Raw genomic sequence first — 8911 nt, forward strand, 5'->3', positions numbered from 1 at the left:
CCCATATGGCTTCCCTGGTGGCTCAGATAGTTAAGAACCTGCCTGCAATTCAGGAGACACAAGAGATGTGGGTTCGATCCTTGGGTCGGGAAGATCCCCTGGAGAAGGAAAGGACAACCCACTCCAGTATTCTTGCTTGGAGAATTCCATGGACAGAGGAGCCTGGTGGGCCCCAGTCCATGGGGTCACAAAGAGTCGGGCACGACTGAGTGACTATTACTAACTCATTCACTTTATTGTACAGAAGAAACTAACAACATTATAAAGCAATTATCTTCCAATTGAAAAATAAACATGGAATTGCTGTGTGATATGGTAATTCTACTTCTGGGAATATACCCAAAAGAAGTGAAAGCAGGAACTCAAACAGACATTTGTACACACACCCACATTCATAGCATCAGTATTCCCAAGAGCTGAAAGGCAGAAACAATCCAAATAACTATTGGATGAATGGATAAACAAAATGTGGTATATATATGTGTGGAATATTATTCAGCCTTAAAAAGCAAGAAAAACACCAATACAGTATACTAACGCATATATATGGAATTTAGAAAGATGGTAACAATAACCCTGTGTACGAGACAGCAAAAGAGACACTGATGTATAGAACAGTCTTATGGACTCTGTGGGAGAGGGAGAGGGTGGGAAGATTTGGGAGAATGGCATTGAAACATGTATAATATCATGTATGAAACGAGTCACCAGTCCAGGTTCGATGCATGATACTGGATGCTTGGGGCTGGTGCACTGGGACGACCCAGAGGGATGGTATGGGGAGGGAGGATGGAGGAGGGTTCAGGATGGGGAACACATGTATACCTGTGGCAGATTCATTTTGATATTTGGCAAAACTAATACAATATTGTAAAGTTTAAAAATAAAAAAATTAAAAAAAGAAAAGCTAAATCACAACCCCCCAAAAAAAAATATATATATAAATCACAGGAATTATATTAAAAAAAAAGGAAGACAGTTATTTTGATATAACATGGATGAAACTTGATGTTATGAACCTTAACATTATGCCAAGTAAAATAAGCAGACACAAAAGGATAAACATTGCTATTCTATTCAATTCATATGAGATACATAAAGAAGTCAAATTCATAGAGACAAAAACTAGAACAATCATAGAGACAAAAACTAGACAAAAGCTAGAACTGGGGGAAGGGAGGTGTGGGACATTGTTTAATAGGTGCAAAGTTTCAGTTAGGGAAGATGAGAAGTTCTGGAGATGGACAGTAGTTCTGGGTTCAATTCAGTTCAGTTGTTCAGTCATGTCTGACTCTTTGTGACCCTATGGTCTGCAAAACACCAGATCTCCCTCTCCATCACCAAATCCCACAGCTTGCTCAAATTCATGTCATTGAGTCTGTGATGCCATCCAACAATCTCATCCTCTGTCGTCCCCTTCTACTCCTGCCTTCAACCTTTCCCAGCATCAGGGTCTTTTCAAATGAGTCAGCTCTCCACATCAGGTGGTCAAAATATTGGAGTTTCAGCTTCAGCATCAGTCCTTCAAATGAATATTCAGGACTGATTTCCTTAAGGATGGACTGGTTGGATCTCCGTGCAGTCCAAGGGACCCTTAAGAGTTTTCTCCAGCACCACAGTTCAAAAACATCAATTCTTTGTCGCTCAGCTTTCTTTATAGGCCAAATCTCACATCCATACATGACTACTGGAGAAACCATAGCTTTGACTAGACAGACCTTTGTTGGCAAAGTAACATCTCTGCATTTTAACATGCTGTCTAGGTTGGTCATAGCTTTTTTTCCAAGGAGCAAGCATCTTTTAATTTCATGGCTGCAGTCACCATCTGCAGTGATTTTGGAGCCCCAAAAATAAAGTCTGCCACTGTTTCCATTGTTTCCCCATCTATTTGCCATGAAGTGATGGGACCGGCTGTCATGATCTTAGTTTTCTGAATGCTGAGATTTAAGGCAAATTTTTCACTCTCCTCTTTCACTTTCATCAAGGGGCTTTTTAGTTCTTCACTTTCTGCCATAAGAGTGGTGTCATCTGCATATCTGAAGTTATTTATATTTTTCCTGCTAGTCTTGATTTCCAGCTGTGCTTCATCCAGCTTGGCATTTCACATGATGTACTCTGACTGTAAGTCGAATAAGCTGGGAGACAGCCTTGATGTACTCCTTTCCCTATTTGGAACCAGTCTGTTGTTTTATGTCCAATTCTAACAGTTGTTTCTTGACCTGCATACAGGGTTCTCAGGAGGCAGGTCAGGTGGTCTGGTATTCCCATCTCTAAGAATTTTCCACAGTTTGTTGTGATCCACATAGTCAAAGGCTTTGGCATAATCAATAAAGCAGATGTTTTTCTGATATTTTCTTGCTTGCTCGATGATCCAATGGATATTAGTTTGATTTCTGGTTCTTCTGCCTTTTTTTAAATCCAGCTTGAACATATGGAAGTTCATGGTTCATGTACTGTTGAATCCTGGCTTGGAGAATTTTGAGCGTTACTTTTCTAGCATGTGAGATGAGTGCAATTGTGCAGTAGTTTGAGCATTCTTTGGCATTGCCTTCCTTTGGGATTGGAATGAAAACTGACCTTTTCCAGTCCTGTGGCCACTGCTTAGTTTTCCAGATTTGTTGGCATATTGAGTGCAGCACTTTCACAGCATCATCTTTTAGGAGTTAAAATAGCTCAACTGGAATTACATCACCTCCACTAGCTTTGTTTATAGTGATGCTTCTTAAGTCCCACTTGACTTCACATTCAAGATGTCTGACTCTAGGTGAGTGATCACACCATTATGGCTATCTGAGTCATGAAGATCTTTTTTGTATAATTCTTCTGTGTATTGTTGCCACCTCTTCTTAATATCTTCTGCTTATGTTAGGTCCTTTATTGGGTCCATTTCTGTCCTTTATTGTGCCCAATGTTGCATGAAATGTTACCTTGATATTTCTAATTTTCATGAAGAAATCTCTAGTCTTTCCCATTGTATGGTTTTCCTCTATTTCTTTGCATTGATCTCTGAGGAAAGCTTTTTTATGGTGATGGTTACACACTATGAATATACTTAATGCTACTGAACTATACTGATATAAATTGTAAATTTTATGTAAAGGACGTTATGGCAGTAATAAGGGGGAGAAAATAATAGACTGAAAAATCAAAATAAAACTGCTTATTAGAAGGCACCATTTGAAGAATAGAAACACAAGCTCCCCTGCCCTCCACAAATGGCTTTTATGATTTTAAATACATATAGCTAAGACAGGGTTTGTGTCCATACAAATTGATGAGGAAAGGACAAATCCATAGAGTAAGTGGCAGAACTCTGCACTGAATTCAAATAAGACCCAACCACATTAGTCATCGGGAAGATGTAAGTTACACCCACTGTGAGATGCCACTCTTCCCATGGAAGAAGAGCTAAAATATGAAAGCCAAAATAGCAAAGTTGGGTGAGGATGTGGGACAGTGGGAACTCTAATACACTGCTGTTGGGTTTGTAAATCAGTACAACTACCAGAAAACAGTTTGCACTAATTCACAAACATTAGAAACATGACGACTTTTTATACAGAAATTCTAATTGAAGGTTTATACTAGTGAGAAATAAATCTGAGTACTAAACAATATACATAAGAATTTTAACAATAATAACTGTAAAAATCCCAAGTGAAACCATAGATTAATGAAAATGAATCTCATGAATATAATGTGAAGCATAGGATGCTGGACACAGAAGAATATCATCTGTATTGTTGGAAAGATAAGCATTTAAAAGCCAAAAATTAAAAAAGATTGTGTTAAAAGTAGGACTATGGATCAACAAAATGAAAGAAACCCCACAGGATAGAAGAATATATTTGAAAATGAAGCAACCAGCAAGGAATTACTCTCCAAAAATATACAAAGCACTGAAACAGCTCAAAGTAAAAGGAAGAGCCCAATCAGAAAATGGGCAGAAGATTTAAATATACATTTATTCAAAGACCTACGATAGTCAACAAACACATGAAAAGATGCTCAACACCACTAATTATTAGATAAATGCAAATAAGGCTACAATGAGGTATCATCTCACACCAGTCAGAATGGCCATCATCAAAAAACCTGCATACCATAAGTGCTGGAGAGGGTGTAGAGAAAAAGGGAACCTTCTCACAACACCATTGGTGGGAATGTAAATTGGTTCAGCCACTATGGATGTTCCCTAAAACACTAAAAATAGAACTACCGTATGACCCACAAATTCCATTCCTGGGCTTATATCCAAAGAAAACCATAAGTCAAAAAGTAGACTCACCTCAGTGTTCACTGAAGCACTGTTTACAATAGCCAGGATATGGAAGTAACCTAAATGTCCATCAACAGGTAGATGAATAGATAAAGAAGATGTGGTACATATATACAATGGAATAGCACTCAGCCATAAAAAAAAAAAAAAAATAATGCCGTCTGCAGCAACATGAATGGACCTAAAGTTTATCACACTAAGTGGAGTATGTCAGACAGCAAAAAGAAATATAATATTGCTTATATGTGAAATCTAAAAAAAAAAGTACAAATAAACCATTTCCAAAGCAGAAATTGAGTCCCAGATATAGAAAACCTATGGTTACTAAGGAAGAAGTGCAGGGGAGGAATAAATTGGAAAATTAGGATTGACATATGTACACTATAATATATAAAATAGATAAGTTACTGTATAGCACAGGGAACTCTATTCAGTACCCTGTACTGACCTATATGGGAATAAGAATCTAAAAAGTAGTGAATATTTGTATAACTGACTCACATTGCTGTACAGCAGAAACTAACACTATATTGTCAAATCAATTATACTCCAATAAAAAAAAATTAACAGTAGGAATATGGGTTACTATGGGGGACAAGGTAGTAGAGAAGGGAAATGAGTAGGAGGGGACAGAAAGGGCTTTTGAGTGATGGTGTATCTACTGCTTGAAAACATAACAGTTCTAAAATTATTAGCTTCTATGAATCAGGAATCAGGGCACAATTTACCTGGGTCCCTCTGTTTCAGTATCATTCTTACAGATGAGATTAAAGTGTCAGCCAGGACAGTCTTTTTGAGCCTCAGCTGGAGCTAAAGTATCTTCTTCCAGACTCAGGGCTTTGGTTCTGACAGGCTCCTGAATTCTGCTTCCAAGCTCATTCATGTGGGTCTCTCCCCAGGGCTGTCTGGTGACTTTAGAGATGACTTGAATCACTGTGAGTGCTTTAAGTGGAGAACAAGAGAGAGAATGCCAAGAGGGAAGCCACAACCTTTATATAATCCAATCTCAGAAGTGACTCTCCATCACCTCTGCCTCATTCTTTTTGTTGGAAGCACATCTACCCCAACACATTCAAGGACATGAATCAACAGGAAGCAGGTATCACTGAGGTCCATGGAGCTTGCCGGCCCCAGATGGCGATGTCAGTTTCTTGACCTTGGTGGAGATTATGTAATTGCTTTATGGTTATTCATTGGACTGTATGTGTTCTGCACACTTTTCTATAAAATGTTGTCTTTTACAAAAAATTTTTTTAATTAAAAATAAAGTCATATTTTCAGAAATGACAGATATCATGTGAAGGTCTTTTAGAATATACCTTAAAAATCTCTTTATGAGATTTAGTTAAATGGGGCAGAAATGAATAATGGGAAAATATGAATAGAAGATGTAGAGCAGTACTATGAATAGTTTGTGGACTGGTTTATATGAAACACACTGCTTGTCTTATTTGTCTTGCAATTACTTTTGGTGATGCTACAGATATGGTGATTTCCTGCAGTACTAAATTCTCCTTGACATGTAAGTTAACGTGATGTTTGGCTTGTCTTAATAAATTCGTATCTTTCAAAAAAAAAAAAAGTCATAAAATTTCTTCAAGTTTCCTGTTCCTGATTCCTTGAATGTACTCACGATGCTATATAACTCCAGAGAACCTCTTACCCCACTCATTTAGAAATATGGACTGCTTTAAGAATATTTAGGAATTTTAACTAAGGATCCCATTTACTAACAGGTAAATTCACCAGTATTCAGAATAGAAATTGATAAATTGATCTGATCTTTTACATGGGAAGCAATTGTTCTTGAGACCCTATTCAAAGTTTTCTTACTTAGGACATTTTTTAGCTATATGAAGACAAAGTATACTTAAGAGACAGTCTCAAATTTGTCATGAATGCCACTATCAGTATGAACTTATTAAATCATAATACCTTAATTACAATTTTCTCAATTTCTTTGAAAAAATTCTATTTCACAGACATTTGCAATACTGATTGAATAGAGAAATAAAAATGTCAACTAATCTTGTATTTTGCCACATATAAACATTTTCATTAGTACCTAACCATGAATATTATGCCTTAATGGAATATAAATGGTGCATATGGCATTAATAGAAAAATAAATCTTTAAATTTGTACTAGTCATTCAAGAACAATACATGTAGATAAATTAATTCTTTCATGGATAGAAGAGGAGAAGCTTACAGTTTGAATGAACTGCTCACTCATTCCTTGACAAACTTGACATTTGGCACAGCCCAGCCAGTCAAGCTGCCCTTCTTGATGGGAAAGAGCACAGAAGTGAACATGGATGTGAAACACCACTGTCACCTCCCCTCAAGGTGAGAAATAGAGAAGTTAAAAACTATCAAGGAAAATGCAATGTTTCTTTTTTATGTAATATTTTACTATAAGTAAAAATCATTAAATACCCTTTATAAAATGTATACAAATAATGTACAAAGTTGACTTTTTAAAAGTATATTTTAAATCATGAAATCTAAATTCTCAGATTTTAAGAATTTCACAGTAATAACAGTAATAAATGTGTCAGTTATTGAGCTCTTCTTTCTCTTAACTTCAAATCATCCTTCTATACTTTGATGCAAGGGTGGAGATCTTGCAAACCACACTGTCAGCTGCTTATCAACAGATTCCATCAGTAGGGTCATAAGAAAGAACATGGAAGGGTGGAGGGGAAAAGGGGCTTATTCTGTCCTCTTTGCTGGCTGGTCCTGATAGATGGCTTAGCAATAACCCTTAACCCCAGCAGTGGCAGTTGATTCCAGCCTGTATTTGTCCCCACTCCTCAGACCCCTCAGACGTACAAGGGACATGGCTCTCAGAACCCTCCATCCACCTCTTCTCGTTATTACTCAGCCCTGGAGATGGTGGCTACTTCCAGCAGACAAGTGTTTTGTGGTACTTTGGTATTTTTATAGTTTCAGTTCTCTAGCATATGTGTTAGCAATTTCATATACTGACTTCTGTGTTCAAATAATAAATATGATTTCTTGTTTCCCTGACTGGACCCCAACTGTTATAGTAGTCTACACAATCATTTTATAATTATTATAAAATTGTATTATGGCCATATATGATCCTATTCCATGATTTTCTGAAGAGGAAACTGTTTTTCCTCTGCCAGCTTAAGTGAAAATAATTCCACTGCTTTAAGAAGAAAAACTACTGATTACCATTTAGATTTTGGGAAGACTACACACAAATAATTTCTGAACTCTAGACCCATATTAGTGCTCCATAAAAATCACAAGATAGATAGTAAGAATAAGTCTGAGCTAAGATTATTAATATATATCATTCTTAGAAGTCCTGTTGCCATACCATGCATGAGAAAACAAATCTATAAATATAATACAAATAAGAGGTTTTTCTATTATTAACAATGATAGGGGAAAAGTACACTAATTTTTGGTATTGAACAAAACAAAAAATTTTTAAAAATTACAAAAATACTTGGCAGTTGACCAACCAAAATACTGTGTTTACTTAGATACTTGGTATTTTGAAAATACTAGATATTTTTGAGAAATACCAATACAAAGTTTGTTTCCATTGTGTAAATATACAGTTTTCATATATTCTCCTTTTGAAGGCAAAAGGAGAAGCAGGTGGAAGAGGATGAGATGGTTAGATAGCATAACAGACTCAGTGAACATGAATCTGAGCAGATGGACAAGGGAGCCTGGCGTGCTACAGTCCATGGGGTTGCAAAGAGTCAGATATGACTTAGTGACTGAACAACAACAACAAACACTACATATTTCTGATAACAAGGTGAATTCCTGTGAAATGTGTTCGTAAGAGTTCCAGAGACATTTAGTACACACACCAGTTTTTTAATAAAAATTACTTTCTATGATTCACACTTCATATTTATGGGGGTTTTTTTGCATTTTTTTTGTTTGTTTTTAACGTAGAACATAATGGTGATTTTGAAAATAAAAAATTAATTGAAAAGCATATGTGAAGGAATTGGGACATAGAGTTCTAAATTTTAATAGATTACTCATCAATTTCCATTTGGATACTTGGAGACATTTTTTCCCAATAATATGAAGCTAATTAATAGCTCATGCAGCTCAATACAAACACACACACACACACAAATAAATGGGTGGAAGACCTTAATAGACATTTCCCTTAAGAAGATGTACAGATGGCCAGGAGGTACATGAAAAGATGCTCAACATCACTAATAGAGAAATGCAAAAACTACAGTGAGGAACCACCTCACAAGGATCAGAATGGCCATCATCAAAAAAATCTAAACATGTGGCTTCCCTAGTGGCTCACTGATAAAGAATCTGCCTGCCAGTGCAGGAGACACAGGTTCTATCTTTGATCCAGGAAGATCCCACATGCTGCAGAGCAACTAAGGCTGTGCGCCACAACTGCTGAACCTGTGCACTAGAGCTCGGGAACCACAAATACTAAGCCCATGTGCTGCAGCTACTGAAACCTGCATGCCCTAGAACCCGTGCTACCCAGCAAGAGAAGCCACTACAATGAGAAGCCTATGCACAGCAACTAGAGAGAAGACCCCCGCTCGATACAACTAGAGAAAAACCTACACAGCAATGAGGACCTGGCACAGCCAAAAGT

At 36.9% G+C, this 8911-nt stretch overlaps 1 long non-coding RNA gene across 1 annotated transcript in view; it reads left to right on the forward strand.

The window, feature by feature from the left end:
• LOC104984793 overlaps positions 1-5859 on the forward strand; it is a 9055-nt gene extending 3196 nt beyond the window's left edge. Inside the window, exon 3 of the long non-coding RNA XR_824787.1 lies at positions 5179-5859. This is a non-coding gene — a long non-coding RNA (uncharacterized LOC104984793). The remainder of the gene's footprint in view (positions 1-5178) is intronic.
• The last annotated feature ends 3052 nt before the right edge of the window (positions 5860-8911 follow it).

Source organism: Bison bison, unplaced genomic scaffold, assembly GCF_000754665.1.
Source record: "Bison bison bison isolate TAMUID 2011002044 unplaced genomic scaffold, Bison_UMD1.0 scf7180017864035, whole genome shotgun sequence".
Taxonomy (NCBI): Eukaryota; Metazoa; Chordata; class Mammalia; order Artiodactyla; family Bovidae; genus Bison; species Bison bison.